Here is a 25,038-nt window from a genome sequence, read left to right as displayed (position 1 = left end):
TTAATTAAATTAAATATTAATTCAGTAGAACTGAAGTGAGGATGAAGTATACTGTGAGAAATGGCAGGCTAAGGCTTACCAGTCACACACAGAACAGAACAATCTCTCTGTAACGCTCGGATGCAGCACAGCAGTGTTGCCAAAGCAGTCACAGCGAAAAATGAATGGATCTCTCAGGCAAGCTCTGGTCTTATAAAGGCGCCTTCAGAATTCAAAAAACAGCAGCACAGGCATTGGACGAGACCCTTAGCGTGACGTCCCACGAGTGAGCTGATTGGACAGACAAGGATCAGGTCACTCCTGTTTGAAATTTTGGCGGCTTCTTCGTGGTTGTGAGTCTTCGTCTTCTCCTACGTTTTGCCGGCACTGTATTCTCTTCGGCGTGTCTTCGGAACGAACAAAAAAACGGCCTCTTCGTGCTCGTTTTCATGTTCGCCCGAAGACGAATGCGCAAGTCTAATATTTATATAGGCGTTAGACATGCATTTCTCACTACATAATATGTACTCTTTGAAGTAAAGACCATGACTGAAATATAACGGCTAAATTGGCAGTTTCTTTAATATTAGACCCATCTGTGGGTATATATTAATATTAAAAATAGTTACCTGCGCACTATCCCAAATCCCTATGCTTTTTTAGACAAATGGAGGTTTTTAGTTTCACTCCAATGGCCGTTTAAAGTGCAAGCTCACCTGCTACATCACGGCAAACCTCTTAGGCGAGTCCTACACTGAACAATTCACCTCGCTGCTGTGAGCTAAAGGTAAAAATCTCTAAACCCCTACACACTTATTAACCCTTAATAAGGACCACATGGGGTGGGCGGCAGCAATAGTAACCTGTCTGCAAGATACAAAATTGAAATACAAACACACAGAAGAAAGCCCTGCGCTCAAACTCCCATCACTCTTGGGCAGCAGAAACGGCTATAGTATTCATCAGCCCAAAATACATAGAACAAACACCATAGAACAAGTATAGTATAGTCGATTCACACCGGTAGGTTCTGTATAGTTCCTTGGGCATATTTTGTTGTCGTCTATAAACAATTTCACATCCAAGAATTCTATACATTCTTCCTGTATGTTGGAAGTGAATTTAAGATTGTATCGATTATCATTTATATAGTTTATAAATAAATTTAGATTTTCTGGGCTCCCTCTCCATATAATTAAAACATCATCTATATAGAGCTTCCTTAGGACCAGGTCCGCCCCAAAGGGGTTATTACTCCATCTAAATTGGTTCTCCCATATATTAGCATAACTAGGTGCGAACCTGGCACCCATAGCCGTGCCACATAGCTGCAGATAAAAGTTGTTCTCAAACCAAAAATAATTGTATTTAGGAATGAAGTCAATACAATCTGAAATAAAGTCTTGTTGTATTCTAGTCATGTTTGCGTCCTGTGTAAGGGTTTTATTAATTGCTTCCATTCCCTGGCCATGTTTAATGGCTGTATATAGCGAAGCGACGTCCACCGTTGCCCACAACCAGCCAGTGGACCGTTCCATATTTTTCAGACCATGAAGCAGATGGGTGGTATCTTTAATATATGCCGGAATTTTTGGTGCATATGCCGATGTGTTACATGTGAGTGAACCTATACCACTTATGATAGGTCGACCTGGTGCTTCATTTTTGTTTTTATGGATCTTTGGAAGAAAATAATTCTTGGATGCTCTTCCTTTAACCCCTTAATGACAATTGCCAGCTCTGGCACGGCACGGAAAAACAAGTCGATTATGACAAATGATGTGCCAGAACCGGCACGTCTTTAAACGGGTGCAGAAAGCGATCTACGTTCGCTTTCTGCACCCATGTCTGGCCCCTCCCCGGGGCGTCAACAACCGCCATACATTGTATGGTGGCGGACGCCCGTTTTAAAAGCGTTTAGGAGGCGATCAACGATCACCTCCTAAACTTAAATGGTGTTGCTGGAATGCCTCGATCAGGAGGCATCCAGCGACACCAAACACTTACCTTTGGATGGACTGTGACCGCTCCGGAGAGCAAAACTCAGGACAAATAGTAGAACCTATTTAGCAGGTTTTTTCATTGCCTTTTATAGATGAGTAAAAGATTTTTCAACTAAAAGTTAGAAACAGTCATTTTTTTCTAAATTTTTCACTATATTTTATACTTTTTTTAATAGTAAATAATATGATACAATCAAAACAATGTCATCTAAAGAAAGCCCTTCTTGTCCTGAAAAAAACAATATATAATGTGTGTGGGTTCAGTAAACGGGAAAGAAGAAAATTACAGCTAAACACGAGCAGCGCAGAAATGTTAAAACGACAATTGTCACGAAGGGTACAAAAAGTAAAATCAGCCTTTGTCACGAAGGGGTTAAATAACGACGTTCCTGTTGCGTCAGTGTTCCCTCACTTAGCCCTTCCTGCAATTTTTTTTTTGTAGCAGAAAAATCCCCTATTTTTTATATCTGTATCTCCCAAAATTCTTTGTGCTTCTTTTTTGGGTTCCAGTTTTTCAAAGTCTTTAAGTACAAGGTCAGTAAACACCTCTACGTGCTCAGTGGGAAAAACTTTGATTTTGGTTTCAGCTCTGTATGTAAAAATGCCTCTTTTTCGTATTCTCTATTTGATCTTTTTTCTCTGATTTACAAAAAAATCTTTTAAGTGTTAATTTCCTTAGATATTCCTGAGTATCCAAAAATAGATCAAAAGAATTAAGTCCTCTTGCTGGTGCAAATTTGATCCCATTGCTAAGTAATTTATTCTCATTTTGTTCCAATTAAACTCCTGATATATTGACAATACCTCTGTTTTATGTCATATTGTATCTTCTTCCCTCTTCCTCCCTGTCCCGTTGGTCTTTATGAAGCTTTCTTTTCTTCCAGGGGCTTTGGTAAATTGGGACAAACCTGTTCCTCAGTTGTAATACTTCTCTGCGTTGGGGTGTCTCCTTTCTTTTTGTTCCACCCTTTTGGGATGGCCCCCTGTCTAAAGAAAGCCTCCTTCTCTTGTTCTATGCCAATAGCTATATTTTCATTCTGATTTCTAAGGGGGGAATGACGTCTAGGGGGGATTGACGTCCGTATGAAGTGTGGTTATCGTGATATTTTTTATATGTGTTCCTAGTTTGATAAAATCTGGGGTGGTCTATTCCTAAATTTATGCTTACCTGCGAAATTAATTGAAGTGGTTGAACGTTGTACTTGTGCATCCCATGTTCTATTTATCCCTCGCTGTGTCTCATTTTTGTCTCTAAAAATTGTTCCTTTTTTTTATTTTCAATAATTTGTTCCTCTTTTCTATTCATTTTTCCTTCCAGATTTCTCTTCCTTGTGGCCATCGTTGTATTGTCAATTTTCTCTTTTAAATCCTCTTCTATTTTTTGTATTTCCTTTTCTATATTTATAAATTGGTCTTTTTGTTGTTCTTCTATTAGTCTCATTAAACTAAAAGAACATTCATCTAGTGTATTGTGCCGTTGTTGTATAAAGGTCGGATTATCTGTACCAAAAGCTGGAGTTTTATGAATGCGTAACCCTCTGGGTATCCAATATCCAATTCTGTATTTAGACCCCCCTTCCCCAATCAACAAATCATCAACATACTGTATTAATGCAGATCCACTTTTCAGAATTACATCTGACAAACTTTGTCTGAGGGCTCTAGAGAACCACGCTGGACTTTCAGTGTACTCCTGGGGAATACGAGTCCAGGTGTATTGTTGCCCACCATACGTGAAAGCAAATAGATACTGGCTCTGAGGGTCAGGCGGAACACTAAAAAATGCTGAGTTTAAATCAATCACAGTAAACCAGCAAGAACAGAGAACACTGGGTCCACTATAGCATTAACAGCACTTAAATCCTGTACAAACCTGTATTTGGGAGGATCAGTACCAGGCTTGACCATTGGCAGAATAGACGTGTTAAATATATATATTTGCTCGATTATAAGACGACCCCCCCAAAATTTGAATATTTATTTAGGAAAAAAAGAAAAAGCCTGAATATAAGACTACCCTATAGTAAAAAAGTTCTATTAGTAACTATTAATTCATGTTCAAGAACAAGACAACCGAGACAAAATGGTTCCTGTAATGGCAACTGCAAATCATAAAAATCTTCCACAACTGTCTGGGGGAGGTTTCCAGAGCCCAGCTTAGCTGGGTATGGCAGTGAAGTGAAGAGATTAGTCAGAATGGTCAGCCTGGGCGAGCAGAGTACAGCCAGAGAGACAGAGCTCCAATGGGCGCTGAGCTTTATTTTATATGATTTTTTTAAAGTTATTTTGTGAACCAGCAGATACACCACACGCAGAAGTTAATCCTGAGTCCTGAAGGTTATTCTCTGACACATTCACTTTGGTCGGAGTCCGGTTTATAATAATAATAACATTTAGCAGATCCTCACAGCAGGATGAGGTCAGACTACAGTGCAATAACCTGCAGAAATATGAGAAAAACCCAAGAATTAGACCCGATTGCTTCCTAGTGTCTAGGATTTTGCCTGCTGGACATGAAGTGACTCTATATAAAAATAGTCTGTGTGTCTGACAGCGGTCTCTATATAGAGCTGTTTCTTTTTTAACTCCCAGCTCATCTCTTTCCCCTGTAAGCTGTTCTCCTTCCGGTTCCCACATGCACTCGCTACATTTCCCTTTCCCCTCTCCTCTATGAGCACACGACGATGATTGGAAAGGAATGTTCTGTATCCGGCGTGATCAGCGAGTCAGCGTCCTCACTGCTGATCTTCATTCCTGGACAGTGCGTTGTCTCTGAAATGGATTGCCCAGGACGCAGGACAAGTCCCCCTAAATAAAATCCTAACCCAGAGAACCCTGGATGCATTATCTCCCTAATACTGAAGCCCACGGGGCTCAGAATGGGCCTGAGTGGGCCGTTGACTGGGTGCTGAGCAGGGCTAGGCCTTGGCGGCATTTTTTGAATAGTTGGGGGGAGGGGTTAACGGTGGGTTATTTAAGGGTTTGACGCCATTTTGTGTCACCTACCACTTGCTGTTTGTCCCACCCTCCCTCCCTTCATTTTGTGTGTTGAGTTTTCTGGTATGTGTGTGTTTGTCACGGTCGCGCGTAAGCTTACCAGGTATCTAGGGGGTTAATGCTGATGGGAGACCATTGGTGGTGGAGGTTCTCTGGCAGGTGGAGCTGGGAACCTCAGGTCTGGGTTTGGGCATCTCGGTATGTCCTTCCCTGTGTGGTACCTGGATAACCTGGTAAGCTTGGTGTGGTTTTTCCATTAAATGGTTAATGTTTAATTATGTTAATTTATGTTATTTATTGTTTTCCGTGTGTTGGTCATTGTCCTGTTAACGCACCTATTTTGGTTTTAGGTCTGCGTGGCATTGGCCAGCATTTAAATAAAATCGGCTGTGGCCTTTTCTAACCAAAGGGTTGTTGTGTTTTTATTGGGGGTTCATGTGTTTTCTATGAATGCCTAGCACGGGAGTCGAGGCTGCTACAGTCATCACACAGGGAGTTCTTCAGGATTTATTGGTTGTGCTCATTAAATATTTTATTCCATTCCAACTTTTTGCTTTTGTCATAAGAGGTAACACATAACTACAGCACTATCCTAGATTTTAACCCATCCATGCCCCCAGGTGAGATGATTATTGTATAAGTATTAGTCCAGTTCTCACCGCAGGTCCCGCAGGGTGCAGTCTGGGTGCTGGAGACCCTCACGCAGAAGTTTTACTCCTGAGTCCTGAAGCTTATTCCCTAACAGATCCAGTTTGGTCAGAGATCGGTTTGTGATAATAACATCTCGCAGATCCTCGCAGCAGGATGAGGTCAGATCACAGATAAACAACCTGCAGAGAGATGAGAAAAACACAAAAGATAAGTATTTAATTACACACGTTAAAATTTTTTAACCCCTTCAGTCCCAGTATATTGTTACTATACTATGATTCCCCTTTCCTTGTTTGATGAACCTGCAGAAATCATTAGTGATGATAGATAAAAACACTATACTAAAACAGAAAAAAAACACGTTTTTAATTTTGCTTCTTCTACACAGTAGGCGGTAAGATTTTATTGGCTCCGGACTGACCAAGAGGGCGGCACGTGTTGTCCCATGAATATTCCTCATTGGACAGCCTCTGAGGACTTCCTCAGCATGTGAAGCATATGGGATGCGGCCCTCCCTACCCCTTTTTTCTCTATATATCCTATTTCTCCCCTCTCCTTTCTCTCTCTCCTGTGAAAGCCGTAAGAAATTTCTGTTGAATTACTTTGGTGTGAGTAGTTTATATGTAATTAAGTCCTCTGTGGTTTTTCTTAGAATATTCTACCTGTCATAATGTAAATAATAGGCCTTCGTGACAAAGGCTGATTTTACTTTTTGTACCCTTCGTGACAATGGCCGTTTTAACATTTCTGCGCTGCTCGTGTTTAGCTGTAATTTTCTTCTTTCCCGTTTACTGAATCCACACACATTAGATATTGTTTTTTTCAGGACAAGAAGGGCTTTCTTTAGATGACATTGTTTTTATTGTATCATATTATTTACTATTAAAAAAGTATAAAATACGGTGAAAAATGTAGAAAAAATTGACTGTTTCTAACTTTTAGTTGAAAAATCTTTTACTCGTCTATAAAAGGTAATGAAAAAAACTGCTAAATAGATTCTACTATTTGTCCTGAGTTTAGAAATACCCAATGGTTTTATGTTTTTTTGCTTTTTTCTACACATTATGGGGCAATAAGTACAGGTAGCGTTTTGCTATTTCAAAGCCATTTTTTCCAAATCTGGTAATTCTTCCCCCCATGTGCCATTTCGGGTATCTTTGAAGCCGGCCAATGCAATTTACCCCATCAAGTCATATATTTTTGAAAACTAGACAGCCCAGGGTATTCCAAATGCTAGTATTTTAACCCTTTCCAAGCACTAATTCTACCATCAGCCTTTGTCAAACTTTATGGTAGTAATTTTTTTTGCATTTGTTTTTTTCACACACATTTTACTTCAGGTATGAATAAACAGGTTCTGGTATATGTCACAATCATAAAACACCTCAATATGTGTTTAGCAACATCTCCTGAGTACAGCGATACCTCACATGAATGATTTTGCCTGGCTGTTTGGGGGCAAAGGGGCCACATTTGGGGCATGCGCATTTTTAATGTTGAACTTTGGCGTTTGGCGATCAACTGCCCATGTCCTATTTGGTACATCTTTGAGCCGGGCCATTTCAGTATGCCCAATAAAGCCATATATTTTTGAAAACTAGACACCCCAGGGTATTTCAAATGCTAGTATTTTAACTCTTTCCATACACCATATCATGCACCAGAATGTTTTCAAAGTTTGCAGTAGTATTCTTTTGTGTGTATTTTCCCCCCACACACCTATGTTATGTATGAATTTACAGCTCCTGGTATATGCCGCTGTCACACGAGACCCCAATATGTGTTCAGCAACATCTCCTGAGTACAGTGATACCCCACATGCATGGGTTTGTCATTTTTGGGGGGAACTAAAAGGCCACATTTGGTATGTGTGCATTTTTCTAACCCGGCCAATTCAATTTACCCCATCAAATCATACATTTTTTTAAAGTAGACACCCCATGGGCATTTAATATGCCAGTATTTTAACTCTTTCCATGCGAGAATTGTTTTAAGCTAATGTGCTAATTTTAGGACTTGCTCACAAAAATATATTTTTTATATATATATTTTTTTTTTTTGCCTTTTTTAAATTTTTTTTAACATTTTTTTTCAACTTGAAGGTTCCCCTGATAGTGACATCAGTGGGAAATTATTTTTACATTTTACTGTTTTTTTTTTTACTATTTTTTTCTAATTATTATTAATTTTATTTTATTTTTTAATTTATTTTTACTAATCACACTGTGATTAGAAAGCTGGGCTCCATTGATTTGCATGGTTGAATGCAGTACCTGTATTCAACCTGCAAGTGGAGCCAGAGTTCTTTAGAGGGTCTGGAGACCATCTAGCGAACTTTTTCATCTTTATTTTTTTTTTCCCGGTCCGCCGCCATCTTGCTGATGGTGAAGATCACCGGCAGCGGCGGCTGTGACCGCTCTCCAGAGCGGTCACAGTCAATCCCGAGGTAAGTGTTTGGTGTCGCTGGATGCCTCCTGATCGAGGCATTCCAGCGACACCATTTAAGTTTAGGAGGTGATCGTTGATCGCCTCCTAAACACTTTTAAAACGGGTGTCCGCCGCCATACAATTTATGGTGGATGTTGACGCCCCGGGGAGGGGCCAGAAATGGCCCCTAGTGCCGATTGTGGCGTTGCTGAATGCCTCGAGGTCGAGGCATTACAGCAATGCCGTTTGGGTGCAGAAAGCGAAAGTAGATCGCTTTCTGCACCCGTTTAAAGACGTGCCGGTCCTGGCACGTCAATTGTCGTAAACGACAGGTTTTTCCGTGACGTGCCTGGACCGGCAATTGTCATCAAGGGGTTAAGAGATGTGATCCGCACATTGTACAAGTATTGGTCTTTCCACTTGGAGATATGACAAGGAAAGCCTTTATCTTTGATCATTGTTCGGAACAAGGGGTGTTATCGATCTATTACACGAGATCACAAGGGCTTGCCTTGGGTTGCCTATGATTCTTGAAAGGTATGTTGATGTCTAAATCCAGGTCAGGAGAACGCTGCCCACCAGAATATATAGTGCCTGCTGTATTGTGTGGTGGAGGAGGATAATGGTTTGGGGCTGTTGATTAGGGTTTTGGTTCCTTAATTCCAGTCAAGGGTAATGTTAATGCTACAGAATACAAAGACATGTTGGACAATTGGATGCGTCCAACTTTATGGAAAGGCCTTTTCTGTTTGAGAATTACTGTGCCCCAGTGCACAAAGTCAGGTCCATGAAGACATGGTTTCACAAGTTTAGTGTGAAGAAACTCGAGTGTCCTTCACAGAGCACTGACCTTAACCCTATTAAACACTTTAACAATAAACTGGAGCTCCGATTGCAAGTCGGGTTTTCCAACCTCAGACCTGACCACTAAAATGCTCTTCTGGCAGAATGGGTGTAAGTTGCTGGCGATTGTTTGGAAACGGATCTCAATCTTCACACCGTGTCTCCATGAGTTTACTAATTTAAGCCGTCAATAAGCAGTTCATCTCCTGCTGCAGAACCATTTTCAAATCACTTGACTCGTCTGTAGCAGGTAATGGAAAAACTGCTTGTCTTCATAGGATGATATACTTTTCAGACACACTGCATTGTACACAATTAACAATATTTTGAGGCACATGTTGTGAGATATTGTCATACCCATGGACTATCACAGGTGCTGTACCCACATAATCTAGCAAACTTTGATCAAAAACACCCGTGAGGTACCTTTTATAAGGCCAACAGCGATGTCATCTACGACATTTAATTCACAAGGAATCAAAAACACTTACGTGATCTCTGAACACTTGCAAAAGCTTTTGGAGAGCATCTTAATTGCCTTGTGAGTCAGGTTATAATGACTGAATTCCACTGTGTGAACTTTCTCACTATTCACCAAAGAGTAGGCCACGGCTTGGACAAGGAGGGTTTCTACAAATTCTTCATCAGAAGCAAATAAAGAACCAATCTTCAAGTGCATCAAATGAGACATCATTCTCTTCACAAACGTCGTATCCTGAGTCTCGTACAAATAGTACAGGATTTCTCTACTATCCAAGGCTGTGGATATCCTTTTCTTCATCCATTCTTCCAGAATAGGGTTCAGTCCCGATGACATTTTACACCCAACGCTTTTTGCGATTTCATTTATTTGGTTTTCCCAGCAGAGGCCAAACAAGAATTGTACAGTTAATTTTAAGTGCAATTGTTTCTCAGACTCCACCAGCAGTCTCCTGACCTCCTCCTTATGACGGTTCGGATCAGATTCCTCATCCAGGACATAATAGAGAGCTGCGAAGAACTCCTGTACACTCAGGTGGATGAAGTCTGAGTTTCAATGTCCCTCTGAAACACGTTCTCATTCAGGAAAAGAGATTCTTCTTCTGACAAATCACATCCGTACTCTTCCAAATCTCCTTTCTCAAAAATGATCTTCTGGTTCCAGACTCCATTCTTGGCCAAATCACGCAGCTTCTTCATGTAGGACTTTATGGGCACATTGGACGTTCTGCTGTGATATTTTAACAAACCTTTCCAGTAAAGCGTGTAAACAGAAGTGGATGTTTTATAACAAGTCACATTAAAAGTCTCTTTTATCTCCTGTTTGAGTACAGTGCATACAATCCAGCATATAACAGGGACAGCACACATTTTAGCCGACACATCTTGGATATAAAATCAGCAATGCTCGTTTCTCCAGTCATTCGGTTTATCTCCCTGCAACTCAGATAAAACACATAATTAAACCGGTCCTCATACAGTTTTCCCGAGGCCCAGTCCAGCATGATCTTCTGGGCTGTCATAGTTTTTCCGATCCCCGCAGGTCCCTGTAACACCACAGTTTTTGGCGTAAACCCATGTTTATCAGGATCAAACAGCTTGTCAACAGTGGTTGGGGAATAATCCTCCGAACATCTCCGCCCCATCATCTCAAGATGTTCTCTACCCAAACCTCTTATTTCCTGTTTTCTCTCTTTTTTGTCACGTTGCTTTTTTATTAGTAGCAGATTGGTGTAGATCGTCTCCATGTTAACGTTCTCTCCCATTCGGCCATTTTTACGTTGAATGCTTTGGTGCTGATTCTTTACAAAATCCAGGTAATTTCTTCTACACTCTGTGGAGGATAAAATATATCAGATCACCTCAGTATGGAACATTTAACCCAATGGCTGATTTTATTTGTTGTACCCTTCGTGACAATGGCTGATTTTATTTGTTGTACCCTTCCTGACAATGGCTGATTTTATTTTTTGTACCCTTTAGGGCTGCAACTAACGATTATTTTCATAATCGATTAGTTGGACGATTATTTTTTCGATTAATGGATTAATTGGATAAAAAAAGTTAAATTTTTCATTTACTTTAAATTATTTAATAAGGTAACATAGGATGTTAAAAACAAACGGCAGAATAAATTTTTTTTCTTGTTTTTATTTCCCCATCCTGCCCCCCAGTTATGCATATTTGAGCCCGACATGCCACACTGCCCTCCCAGACATGCCACACTGCCCTCCCCACATATGCCTTATATACCCTATATGCCTTATACCCCCAGATATATCACTCCGTCCTCCTCAGGTATGCCGTATACCTACCTGATATGCCATAGTGCACTCATAGGATTTGCAGACTCGTTCACAGACACAATACTTTTATAAATAAATACATTAATAATCTTCACTGCCCCCAGGATTTAGATTCCCCTCAGTTTGCCCCCTTTACCTCTAACTGCACCTTAATTTAACCTTATTAAATTAATTAAATTAACCCTCAGTCCTCAGCATTAAATTAATCCTGAAGAGAAGACCCCATTAACCACAACTGCCCCTAAATTAACCCTGAAGACCCCATCAACCACAACTGCCCATAAATTAACCCATTAACTATAACTGCCCCTAAATTAACCCTTAACACCCCATCAACCACAACTGCCCCTAAATTAACCCTAAACACCCCATCAACCACAACTGCCCCTAAATTAACCCTAAACACCCCAATCGCCACTGCCCCTAAATTAACCCTAAACACCCCATTAACTATAACTGCCCCTAAATTAACCCTAAACACCCCATTAACTATAACTGCCCCTAAATTAACCCTAAACACCCCATTAACTATAACTGCCCCTAAGTTAACCCTAAACACCCCATTAACAATAACTGCCCCTAAGTTAACCCTAAACACCCCATTAACTATAACTGCCCCTAAGTTAACCCTAAACACCCCATTAACTATACCTGCCCCTAAGTTAACCCTAAACACCCCATTAACTATAACTGCCCCTAAATTAACCCCCACCTCCCCTAACTTTCAGCAGCCCAAATATTAATTTTATACTCACAGTTAGATGAGTGTCACAGCCATGGCGATGCTAAGGAAATGGGCGGAAATTGGCTCCACCCCTTTCTTCCTCCCGGTCCCTCCCTGCAGTCACTGCCGATTGGCCCCGCCCCTTTCTTTCTCCAGCAGCGATTGCAGGGAGGGACTGGAAAAAGGAAGTGGGTGGGCCAATCGGCAGTGACTGCAGGGAGGAACTGTAAGTAGCAACTGCTGCTGTGACTCCTGTGAGTCACACTAAACTGATTATAACACGAGGGGTATTTTTCAGAGCATTTGCCTTGAAAAAACCCTCATTTTACAATCGATAAAAATCGATTCAACTAATCGATAATGAAATTCGTTCCCAACGAATTTCATTATCGATTATCATCGATTTTATCGATTTGTTGTTGCAGCCCTAGTACCCTTTGTGACGGAGGCTGCTCGTGTTTAGCTGTAATTTTATTATTTCCCATTTACTGAACCCACACAAGTTACATATTTGTTTTTTTCAGGACAAAAAGCAATTTCTTTAGATGTCATTGTTTTGATTGTATCATATTAAATTACTATAAAAAACGTATTAACCCCTTAAGGACAATGGGCGGTCCCTAAATCCATTGAAAACAATGCATTTTGAGCCTGTACATGTATGGGCTTTGTCATTAAGGGGTTAAATATGGTGAAACATTTAGGAAAAAATGACTTTTTCTAACTTTTACTTGAAAAATCTTTTACTCATCTAAAAAAGCTAATGAAAAAACCTACTAAATAGATTCGACTATTTGACCTGAGTTTAGAAATAACCCATGATATGTTTTATTTTTGTTTTTTTCTGCAATAAGTACAAGTAGTACAAGTAGTAGAAAAAAAAGAGTTCGAAACAAGCCCATCTAATATAAAATATATTTCTTTATTATACAAAAGTATAAAAACCACATACAGCACTCAAATATTGGACACGTAAGTCTCCTTGAAGCAAATCCGAGCATGTGAAGGTACTACAATTGCATATATAAAGTGGTCTACACAATGGGGGAATAACAGCGGCCCCTTGAGAAAGGAAAACCCAAACGGCATAGGGGAAGTAGAGGTCATATTTACAAAATGGGTAAGCACTGTAGCACTTTATGGTGATATTTAATAGTTATGATTGGATTATCCATGCACATGTGTGATTTGCAAAGTAATAATATGATGCAATGGATATAGGTTGTGGTGTTGTTCTGTGCTGGAGTGAGTAATTGATATTAAGACACCCTATTTTTACTTATATTACTGCCATAATGCATACACAGGGGAGGGCTGGCAGCCTAAGGCCTGGGGGGCAAGTCTAGTCAAGTGGCCCATTGCACCACCGAAGCGGCTGTGAGCAACATTGAAAGCGGCCGTCGTGCAGCAGTCACTCCACCGGCGCCTAATGAAATGAAAGCGCCCGGCGTGCTGGCACCGCGCCGCCCAATAGCCGTGCCTCAGCTCTTTATCCCACCCCTTTAAAGACGTGGGACGAAGAGCTGAGGAATGGCCATTGGGCCTGACTGCCGCACGATGCAGGGGCGTACCAAGAGTATTTGGCACCTGTGGCAGATCCTGTATGTGGCACCCCCCCACACACATTCAAACTGCATAGTTTCTATGGTTAGGCAAACATTGACAGGGGTACAGCAAAATTGTTATCATTATATACTGAGGCACACATTGACGGTGGTACAGCATAACTGTTATCATTATATACTTCGGGATTACGCTGTACCACCGTCAATGTGTGCCTATACATTGTGCCAGACACTGACAGTACAACCCCTATCACTATATACTAAGCCAAACATTGATGTGGTGTAGGTCTACCACGTCAGTGACTGGCTTAGTACATAGTAGGGATGCACCGAAATAAAAATTCTGGACCGAAACTGAAAATTCTGCATTCATTTGGCCAAAAACGAAAAAAAAAATAATTAAAAGTAACACACCAAAATCAGAAAAAACAAAAAACAAAATCAACAACAATATATATATATATATACACATATATATATATAATTAACAGCAATCACAATCCTATCATGCCCAGGTTCTAGCATGTACTGGCTGACTTAGCATGATAGGCGTGTGATTGCTGTTTGCAATCATATATATCTATTAATACTGTTATTGAATTTTTCTGTCCAATTTTGGTATGTAATTAACTTTTTTTTTGAAATTTAAAATTTTTGTTTATTTATTTATTTTTCTGTTGAAAAGGCACAAGAGTCAAAATATACATAAACAGACTTCCAGGACGTGCAATGGCTAATACATAGTAGCACCTCTCAGCATGAGGAAATAAACATGAGAAAGAGCATCAAACAATATCCATGTTGATACATAAGCACCGAGAGGATGATAGCGATCATGTAACGTACATAGCAATAAGAGTTGTTAAATAGCACGTAGCATCACAATAACATAAAATCGATAATGGTAGTTATGAACGAGAATCGTTTCGCTAACAGCCTGAAAGTCACAGAAAAAGTGCCAGTAAGAAACAAACCAGGACAACGGAATGCCTGGAAATACTTATTACCAAAAATAGAACCCAACACTGAACTCTCGACTCTGGGAGCGAAGCACCTTAGACATAATGACCGGAATGTAATGTAAATCCATATGTGTGATAGGGAATAACGATCATTATCATGTGCAAAAAAAGAAAAAATAAAAATAAACAAAAACCAAAAAAAACTGATAAAAAACGATAAGAGCACCTGGACGCGGCCCGTCAATACCTGGGGTTAATCGCCCTCCCAGAACATGGCATCACGCATAACTAGCCAAGGAGCCCAAACCTTCTCGTATTGAATCATTTGATGGTCATTCCTGAAAGAAAGTTTTTCCAATACATGGATACGATCTAAATGTTGCCGCATGGACGATAAAAGGGGTATCTCTGTTGACTTCCAGTGACGGGCTATGAGTAATTTAACAGCCAAAAAAAAATGTATAACCAATTTCCTACTGGGGGGGGTGGTCGGGGAACATGTGTAGGAGCGCGAGCTGTGGCAAAAAAGGAAGGCTAACCTCTAGGGAGGACTCAAGAAAATGAAACACCTTCTCCCATACTGCTAATATAGGTGGACACGACCACCAGACATGCAACATCGTACCCTCAGCGTGGCACCCCTTCCAACATAGGGAGGAACAGGAGGGAAACGTGTGATAGACGTTTAGGTGTCAAATACCATCTACACGTTAACTTTTTTTGTAATTCAACATGGTTGGTACAGTGCGTCACACCCCTCATCGCCTCCTCAGACTCGAGCCACAACTCAATCGGGAATGTAGTTTCCAACTCCTTTTCCCACGCCAACATATGAGGGAGTTTATTCTCCCAGAGATCAGAGAGGAGAGAGGCATAACAAACTGAAATTGCACCTTTACGGGGAGCAGAGGCTAAACACAAAAGAACGATTGGATGCGAGGAAGAAATATTAACCGGCAAAGAAGGACTGACAGACTGAAGTAAGTGTCTAATTTGCAAATATTTGTAAAAGTCCCGTGTCGGAAACAAAAATGTGGCGCACAAATCCGAGAACGGGCGTAAAGAACCTCCATGGAATAGGTCACCTAAACGGAGGGAGGAGGTAGACTCCCAAACCTGAATTTGTAAGTGTGGGATTAACAATTCCAGGGAGCTTAGCGGCGTAGCCCTAGTGAGGTGTCGTAGTGGAGGAAGTCGTTTAGCGACCCTAGACCATGTCCAAAATGTACAAATTGTAGTGGGAGGGAGAGGAGGAATACAGCGAGGCGGAAGCCATAGGAGCTGCGATAATGTATAAGGGCGCAAATAGGAATTTTCCAACAATACCCAACGGGGGATGTAATTGCGGTAATGAAAAGCTGCCGCTTGTGAGAGGATTGCGGCCTTGTAGTATGCCGCAATGTCCGGTGCACCCATACCTCCCTTGAACCTAGGAGAAAAGAAGGCCTGTTTGGAAATTCTTGAACGACCACTCAGATTAATAAAATCAGTAAGCGAGGTTTGTATGCGCAAGAGGAACCTAGGTGGGATAGCAACCGGGACTGCTCTAAAAACGTACAACAATTTTGGAAGGACCATCATTTTGACTGACGCAATACGTCCGAGCCAGGAAAAGTCGAATGATCGCCACCCTTGCATTGTGTTGAGTATATGCTTCCATAGAGGAATGATATTAAAATCATTCAACTTGGATAGGGATTTAGGAAGCTTAATTCCCAAATAAGAGAGGTAATCACGACGCCACTCAAAATTATATGTGGCCCGAAGCGAGGCGGATAAGTGAGCCGGGAGATGTATGTGCATAGCCTGTGTTTTGTGTATGTTAAGTTTATGGTAAGACACTGCTGAGTATTTTGTGAATTGGGCCAATAAAGCAGGCAAGGAAACTGAGGGATTCGTGATAGCTGCTAATATGTTGTCAGCAAAGAGACCAAGAATAGATTCGTGTCCACCAGCACGCTGAAAGCCACATATCAACGGGTCAGAACGGATCGACTGGGCCAGTGGTTCTAGAGCCAATGTGTACAGCAGAGGGGATAACGGGCAACCCTGACGCGTCCCATTAGAAATCGAAAACGGAGGCGAGAGAAAACCTGAAAAAAGAACAGATGCAGAAGGAGAAGAGTAGAGGGCCATAATGGAGCGAATTAAGGAAGGCGAAAAAGCAAATTTCTGCAGGACAGATGAAAGAAAACGCCAGTGCAGCCTGTCAAAGGCCTTTTCCGCGTCGAACGAAATAAAGAGACATGGGGTTTTATGTCGTGAGGCCTCCCAGGAAAGGTCAATAAACTTGCGTGTATTATCATTCGGTTGTCTATGTCTAACAAAACCCACCTGATCCGAATTGAGAAGGAGAGGGAGAATCGCGGAGAGCCGATTTGCTAAAAGTTTGGCATATATCTTAATATCGTTGTTCAGCAACGAAATAGGACGAAAATTTTCACATCTATCTGGCGTTTTGCCTGGCTTAGGAAGGGTAACTATATGTGCACGAAGGTTTTCAGTCGGGATACACCCCTTGGACATGAAAGATTGGAAAAGAGAAAGGAGGTGAGGACCAAGAATTGGGAAGAAAGTTTTGTAGTATAGACCTGTCAGTCCATCCGGGCTGGGGGCAGAATTATTTTTAAGTTGGCGTGTGATGAGTTGTATTTCATCTAAATCTACGGGAGCGTCGAGACTAAGCCTCATATCATCCGTGAGAGAGGGTAAGGAAACAGAGGCAAGATAAGCATTAATAGAGTCGGCTGCAGGCTGAGGAGTAGAAGTATCAGCAGAAAGATTATAGAGAGAGGAGTAGTAAGTAGCAAACTCGCCAGCAAGATGAGAGGGGTCTTGCAAAACCACTCCCTGTGAGGAACGAAGAGAGGAGGGACGCGCCAGGGCTGAAAAATGTCGAAGCTTGTGAGCTAACATCGTATCTGCCTTATTCCCTTTGGAATAAAAACGTTGCCGGATTTTCAACAACATTAAAGCTGTGTGGCGAGATTGAATTTCAGCTAATTTGAGTCTAATGCTTCGGATCTCAGCAGCAGTCTGGGAAGACGGAGAACATTTATTCAAGGCCTCTAGGTCATATAGTTGGAGAAGTAAAGAGTCTTTATCATCCTCCTTCTCCCTTTGCTTTTTGAGATGTGAAGCCATACTAATAAATCGCCCCCGAATCACAGCCTTATGGGCATTCCACAAGGTTTCAACCGAGTTCACAGAACCTTTGTTCTCCTGAAAAAAACATATCTAAGTGCGAGTGAATTTGGGATGTGAAGGAATCGTCAGAAAGAAGAAAATCATTAAGGCGCCAGGAGCCTTTGCCCTGGAAAGGATGTGCGACACGTAACTTTAAGTGCAAGGGAGCATGATCCGACCAGTTAATGACGCCAATAGAGCAGTCCCGGATTGCCTGCAGTGTAATTTTGTCAACTAAAATGCAGTCTATTCTGGTGTAAGAATTGTGTGGTGCAGAAAAAAAAGAATAGTCCCGTACAGAAGGATGACGAAGGCGCCAAACATCATATAGCTGAAACAAATGTAAAGTGGTGGATAAGGTATTAGCAAGAGAACTAATTTGTCTGTCGTATGTACCTGTTAGGGCAGAGGAGGTATCTAAGAGGGGGTTAAAAAATGCATTGAGATCACCGCACAGAATAAGTTGACCTTTTTTAAGGGAATCTACTTTGGACAACAGTTTCCTAAAAAAATGTGTTTGCGAGGTGTTAGGTGCGTAAAACGAAACCAAGGTATAATCAATAGAATTAATGACACAATTAAGGATCAAATATCTACCCTGGGGGTCAGCCGTTTTTTTAGTTAACTGAAAGGAAAGTTGTTTCGAAATAAAAATAGAGACTCCCGCTTTACACGTTTTTGCCATGGAATGAAAGTGCCACGGGAAATCTTTTAAAAAGAAATTTGGAGGAGAAGGTTGTTTAAAATGAGTTTCCTGCACACAGAGGATATGAGCGTGGTGTTTTTTGGCCTCAGAGTGAAGCAGTCTCCGTTTATGGGGAGTATTCAGGTCATTAACATTTAATGACAAAAGGTTAAGGGACGCCATAATGGTAAAAATTAAAAGGTATGGGACCAAATGCGGTAGTGGAAGAGAAATTCAACAGAGACCCCCAAGGAAGAAAATCTCCAAGTATATAGTGGGACGAGCCACGTCCAGAACCAAGGAAAAAATAATATGGTGATATGTAAGGTGCATTCAAAAGGAAATAAAACATAAGTGACACATCAATAATCGTATGGAAACAAGTATCCAAGATGTAGCATTGTATTGTAAACGCTCCCAGAGTAAAAAGAAAAATAAAAGAAAACACAAAACTGGTATGTAACTCAGAACTTAATCGGCCCATACCGCTTTGGGCCGTCGGGGGGGGTGATAACCCGTACCGTGTAGAGAGACCACACAGGGATGTGAAGGTCGTTCCCAAATAGGACAGGGAGACCTCCAACATTTGTAAGAAGGAGAGAAAAAAAAAAGACCCCAATGAGCAACTAAATAAAAATGTCGTGACTTATGTGAAAGTACGTGTGTGTGTGTGCAGGCAAGGGAGACATGACGGAACAAAAGAGTATATATAGAATGTGTCATCACTACTGTGAACAAGTAGAGAGAAGATCGTATGATGCAGTGGGGGAGTGTAAGGGTGTTATGAAGTGCAGAAGACATACGTGTATCAGTAGGTCAAACAGTTACAAAGCACCCGACCAAACACTGATCAACATAAATGTGTATGAAAATGGAATAGCGCAAGGTGTATGAGGAAAGAAGGAGAATGTCGTGTAGAGTGGTATGGAAGCCCGGTAGGGCACTTTAAGGTCCGAGCCACAGACCTCCGGGAAAACGTATGAAATATCGTGTCGTGTGTGGTGTAAAAAGCAGAAAATTATACATTTGAAAAATTAAAGAACAAAAATACAGAATCACATAAAAAAAGTATAACAGAAAGCAGCGCGTCTCACCCCTGCAGCCCTGGAAGCGTCCCCAAAAATCATGGAAAGACCCAATTGAGGTACACGTGGAGACAAAAATCCAAACAGAGGAAAAAGCGAGAGTCTAACCGGTCTGAAGATATGAATGGACCAGCAGTCGAGACCAGGAACAGTCCGCAGATGTCAACGGATGATGGAGAGCGTCCAGGACACAAGGATACAGCATCAGCAGGAGCGACATAGAGCCGAAAGAGCGTTCCAGATGGGGTGAGGCGTCCGCAGCAAAATCACGACGACCGCATAACGGGAACAAAAGAAGCTGAAAATAAAAAAAATAAAAAAAGTATATCAAGGTGAACACAGCGTCCCGGGCGACTCTAGACCATAGCCTAGATATAGGCAGGAGATGTATCCAAGCAGTTCATGTGTGTGTGTGTAGGAGATCTTTTGGAATGCACCACATCCCATTCTCGGGCGAGCCTTTAGGGGGGAGACCTGGTGGGTGGAAGCGGGTCCCGCGTGGAAGGGAATTTCACAGGTACGTCAAGCAGACCCCAATCAGAGAGCAATTGAGAGCCTGCGGCCGGTGTTTTAACCAGGTGCGTTGTGCCCTCTCTGTTGATGAGTAGACGAGTGGGATACCCCCAACGGTAGGGAATTTTATGAGCCCTGAGCGCAGCAGTTACGGCCAGAAAAGCCTTACGTTGTTGCAGAGTGTACTGGGAGAGGTCTTGAAAAAACTGAAGCTCCCGATATTGCTCCGGAAGAGCAGTCTTGTGTCTTGCTTTCTGCATAAACTTGTCTTTGAGATCGTAGAAATGAATCCTAAGGATAACATCTCGTGGGGGTGATCCTTGCAGCGTTTTAGGACGAGGCAATCTATGAATACGGTCGATTTTGACCTCCTCAGACGCGGGAAGCTCCAACACCGAGCGGAACAACGTGGTGGCATAGGTGAGTAAATCTTCAGAGGCAACATCCTCGGGTATACCGCGGATACGCAAATTATTCCGACGAGAACGATCCTCTAAGTCGCTAAGCTTTAGCCGCAGAGAGTCCACTTCATCCTGTAGAGAATTACACGTGTCGACCACAGAGTTGTGTGCCGACGTGAACTCCTCCATCTTGTCTTCAAGATGCGCAGTGCGGCCTCCAAGCTCTCGGATGTCTTTCTGAATTTCAGAGAGAGCGTCTGTCATATCATGCTTGACTTTTAGGCGCATCTCATCGAGCAGCACTTTCATAGCGGAGATGGTTAAAGCTTGATGTTCTGAATCCTCCGCTAAGGGCGAAGGAGATCGCTGAGCAGGAATAGCATCAAGGCCTTGTGAGGCGTCTGAGTCCTCCTCTCCATCTTGGATGACCGGCAAAGCGCGGGAAGATGTCTTCATTGATGTCTACTCCATTGCCAGCCAAGCCACGGCCCCGTATGTAATTTACTTTTAATAAAAGTGTTGTTAACACACCACAGTTGGACAAAAAAAAAAAAAAAAAATTGATAACAGCAATCACACTCCTATCATGCCTAGACAGCCTCCCTATGCCATGCTATCCCCCCACACTTCCATGCAATCTCAAACCCTCATTCACAAACATTCATCATAAACTATAGCATAACACCCATCACTCTCACACACTTACTAATATTTTCCTACCTTTCCTCTGGCACTGTCACTTTTCCTCCTCCTCTTCATTCTTCCTCTTCTTCTTCCGTGTCCCGTCCTTCCGGTGCAGAGAGCGCGGAAGGCGGTGGGCGTGGCTTCAGTGTTGTGCGCCGGGATTTGACATCAAGTCCCGATGCACAGTCACAGTTGCCACGCGCATCGTTTTTGGAGGCGTGCCGGCACCCCCAGTGAGCGGCACTCCAGGCGGACCGCCCCCCCGCCAGGTACGCTACCGGTGGACAGCGGCGGACAGTCCCGGTGGCAGCCGCTTAGTTTTTAACTTTGCGGCTGCCATGAATGTTCGTCTGCCGGCCACCCGGCCAGCCCGCTGGCCCGGATCCAGGGCGGCCTGGGGGGGCAATTGCCCCCCTGCCCCCGGCTCAGCACGCCCCTGTGCATACAGGCCACTTTATATATGCAATTGTAGTACCTTCACATGCTCGGATTTGCTTCAAGGAGAGTTTCTTATCCAATATTTGAGTGCTGTATGTGTTTTTATACTTTTGTATAATAAAGAAATATATTTTATATTAGAAGGGCTTGTTTTGAACTCTTTTTTTCTTCTAAGTGTACAATTTATGAGGAGTTTCCCTAGTTTAAGGATATGGTCCTAATACACACCATGGAATTGATATGATGAAATTATATGTAAGAGGTGTTTTTGGATTCTTTTGTATAATAAATACAAGTAGCGTTTTGCTATTTCAAAATCATTTATTCCAAATCTGGTAATTATTTCCCCATGTGCTGTTTCGGGTGTCTTTGATTTGAATTTACTCCATCAAACTATATATTTTTTAAAACTAGACACCCCAGGGTATTTCAAATGCTGGTATTTGAACTCTTTCCATGCACTAATTCTACCACCAGTCTTTATCAAACTTTGTGGTAGTCATTTTTTGTGTTTTGTTTTTTTTTACACACATTTTATTTCAGGTATGCATTTACAACTCCCCACATGCATGGGTTTGTTGGGTTTTTGGGGCTAAAAGGCCAGATTTGGGACGTGTGCATTTTTCAAGTTGGAAATTAGACGTGTGGTCATCCTTCCCCCCGTGTTAATTGGGACATTGTTGAACCCGGCCCATTCAATTTATCCCATCAGATCATACATTTTTAAAAAGTAGACACCCCATGAGCATTTAATATGCCAGTATTTTAACTCTTTCCATGCGAAGCTAATTTTAGGACTTGCTCATAAAAATATTTATATATTTAATTTTTTTGGCCTTTTTTATTTATTTTTTACATTTTTGGAACTTGAATGTTCCCCTGATGGTGACATTTGAGAATGGCATGGTGAGAAATTATTTTTACATTTTACTATTTTTTAACTATTTTTTTATTTATATTATTATTATTATTATTTTCTTTTTTATTTATTTATTTAAGCTCTCTCCTCGGCGAATAAACCCAAATGTCATAATAGGAATAAATCTTGATGCTGGACAGTTAAAAGATGATGGTAGCCCTCCTTTTTTAATGGGGGTAGTCAGGAACCAGTAAGCATTGGGGGTTATCCACCTACCCACACCATCGCCAAGAGAATCTGGTACATTTCTGTGTTAACTCACACCATTTACCTGTTGGCATTATAAAGACAAATATCTATAGTTTACATACCATTAACGTCTTCCGACGGTTTGAGGCCGAATGAGCCTGACATGTAAAGTACGACCAGTCAGCATCATGTAAATAAACTCATTAAATAAATGTCTTTATGGTAACAGAAATTCACCAGACTTACATGATTTTAGCGTCTCCTGGAGTTTTTCTACAAGTCCCATCAGACCAATTGACTGTAAGACTTGACTCGTCACATCCAGAGCGTTCCTCTCTCCATAATAATCCACGAAACGCCCTGAGATATCAACAGGGTCTGCATTTTCCAGGCGTCCTCGTTCTAGGGGTCTTTTATCTTTATATCTAAAATCTGACAGTTTACTCCGAAATCTTCTCCTCCCAAATCATACAGAAAGTGCTGGAGAATGTCCAGAATAGTTGGTGTATCAGTCCTGGAGGACACGCCTGGAGAAAACATGCTGGAGGTAAATGCAGCATCAGAGGATGAATCTGGAAAGACATGGAGGGGGTGAATAAAATAATAATGCCAGTCTAAATTCTGGACACATATGGTTAACCCCTTAAGGACAACAACTTACTAGCATTCATGGGACAGGGATATGGCTACCCTAACGAGACCAAGGACTAACTTACAGCTATCTCATTTTAAATACCCACCCATTTTGAATTTTGCATTTTTTTTAAAGGGCAAAAACATCCATTACATTTTTTCAAATTTTTGGGTGCTGGGCAAATAAAGGTTTTTCGAACCTAAGGGGTTTTGTTTGTCAAGGCCCCCTCTCTTCTATTCAGACTCCGTGGGCATCAGAATACTTGGAGACTTTTTTTTTAGCATTATTAAAATTTACAGTTTTTTTGTTTCTTTATGTTTGGAAACCACCAGGATATTTCTTATACCTAAAAGTAACCTCAGATGAGGTCATTATGAAAACAATAAAACTATATCTACAATACAACTGTTATTTTTGAATTATTATTATAAAGTGAGATTATTCATTTATTTGTATTATTCATTTCATTTTATTAATCTTTAGCCTCAGATTGTGGACAGACTGCTGAACAGGAGAATAAAGCATAGAAGCATTAAGAGAAAAGCTAACCCAAAAATAAACAAACAGGGAACCGGTGTTCAGGAGATAAATAGTGTAACAAAAAGCAAAAAGAATGATTATATCCGATTCAAGGAAAAGAGAAATAATACAAATCCAAGGAAATTAATGGTAATAAAAGCAGAAACTGTAAAAGGGAAGAGAAAAAAGGAGGGGTGGAAATTGAAAGTGAAACAAAATGAAGAAGCAAAAAATAAGATAAGGGAATGGGGTTGTTTTTTTCGCTCTCTCCGTTATTATTTTATTTCCTACGTACCTGAGTGACTTTCCATCATAAGAAGAAAACCTGATTTCCTGGGAGATGCTGATTTCATAGAGGGGTCATCACTAACGAGAAGTAGGATGAGGGCGACGTGCAGTCTTACCTCTGCTTGCGTGCATACATTCAGCAGGATGTACTGTGTGTGCTGGGAGAACTCGCCCTTTACTGGAAATGGGAGGAGCTTTATTCTTCTGTAACATACTTTAACCCCTTCACGACAAAGACTGTACATGTACTGACAGGGTTATTTTATCCTCTGCCCCGGCACTTGCTCATCTAATTATTTACCCCTAATTACCGCATTGGATCAATTATAGGCCGCACCCTAAAAGTTAGGTGCTTTTTTAAAGAATTTTTTTAAAGAAAAAATACACATTAGTGAAATAGTAGAACAGTTTTTACCTAATAAACAGGAATACATGTATTTTAACATTATTGAAATCTATTATGCAGTTAGTCAACATATGTTACATACAAACAGAAAACCAATAGCCATTTTTTTTTTTTTTTAATTAGATTTTTTATTATTGACAAAATCCACATCACAAAAACATTTCGACTTAACCTCACAAACAAAAAAAATAAATAAAATATATATAGACAAAGACAAAAAATTAAATACATAAATAAATAAATAGGTATATTTTCAATATCTAAGTATATATATTGGGAGTCGCCATACAAAGAATATATCTCATATGTCCAAGGGCTGTATATTACTCTCATTAGGAAACAAAAGAAACCATTTATTCAAAGCTTGGCAAGCTATTTTTTCCTGTTTACCTTCTATCAAACCTTTTTCCATTTTCAATTGGAACCTTATTTGTGATTTTAATTTTTCCCAGTGTGGAACCTCTTGGCTTTTCCAATTACGAGCCAAAAGGATTTTGGCTGCCATTAAGATATGGAAAGCTAGAAACTTTTGTATAGAATTTAGATATAGAAACCAATAGCCATTTTAAGGTCCCCCCCCTTAATTCATGGTAGAATGGAGGAGAGCGCAGCGGCTGCAGTTTAATGTTAGAAGAATGGGGAGAGCGCGGCGGCT

The 25,038-nt window shown here is 41.1% G+C and overlaps 1 pseudogene; it reads right to left on the bottom strand.

Annotated features, from left to right (window-relative positions):
- Positions 1-4,217: 4,217 nt before the first annotated feature.
- LOC128469061 (NACHT, LRR and PYD domains-containing protein 3-like) lies at positions 4,218-24,214 on the bottom strand (annotated as a pseudogene).
- Positions 24,215-25,038: the final 824 nt, after the last annotated feature.

This window comes from Spea bombifrons, chromosome 11, assembly GCF_027358695.1.
Source record: "Spea bombifrons isolate aSpeBom1 chromosome 11, aSpeBom1.2.pri, whole genome shotgun sequence".
Classification (NCBI taxonomy): Eukaryota; Metazoa; Chordata; class Amphibia; order Anura; family Pelobatidae; genus Spea; species Spea bombifrons.
This window is presented reverse-complemented; position numbering and strand designations above follow the sequence as displayed.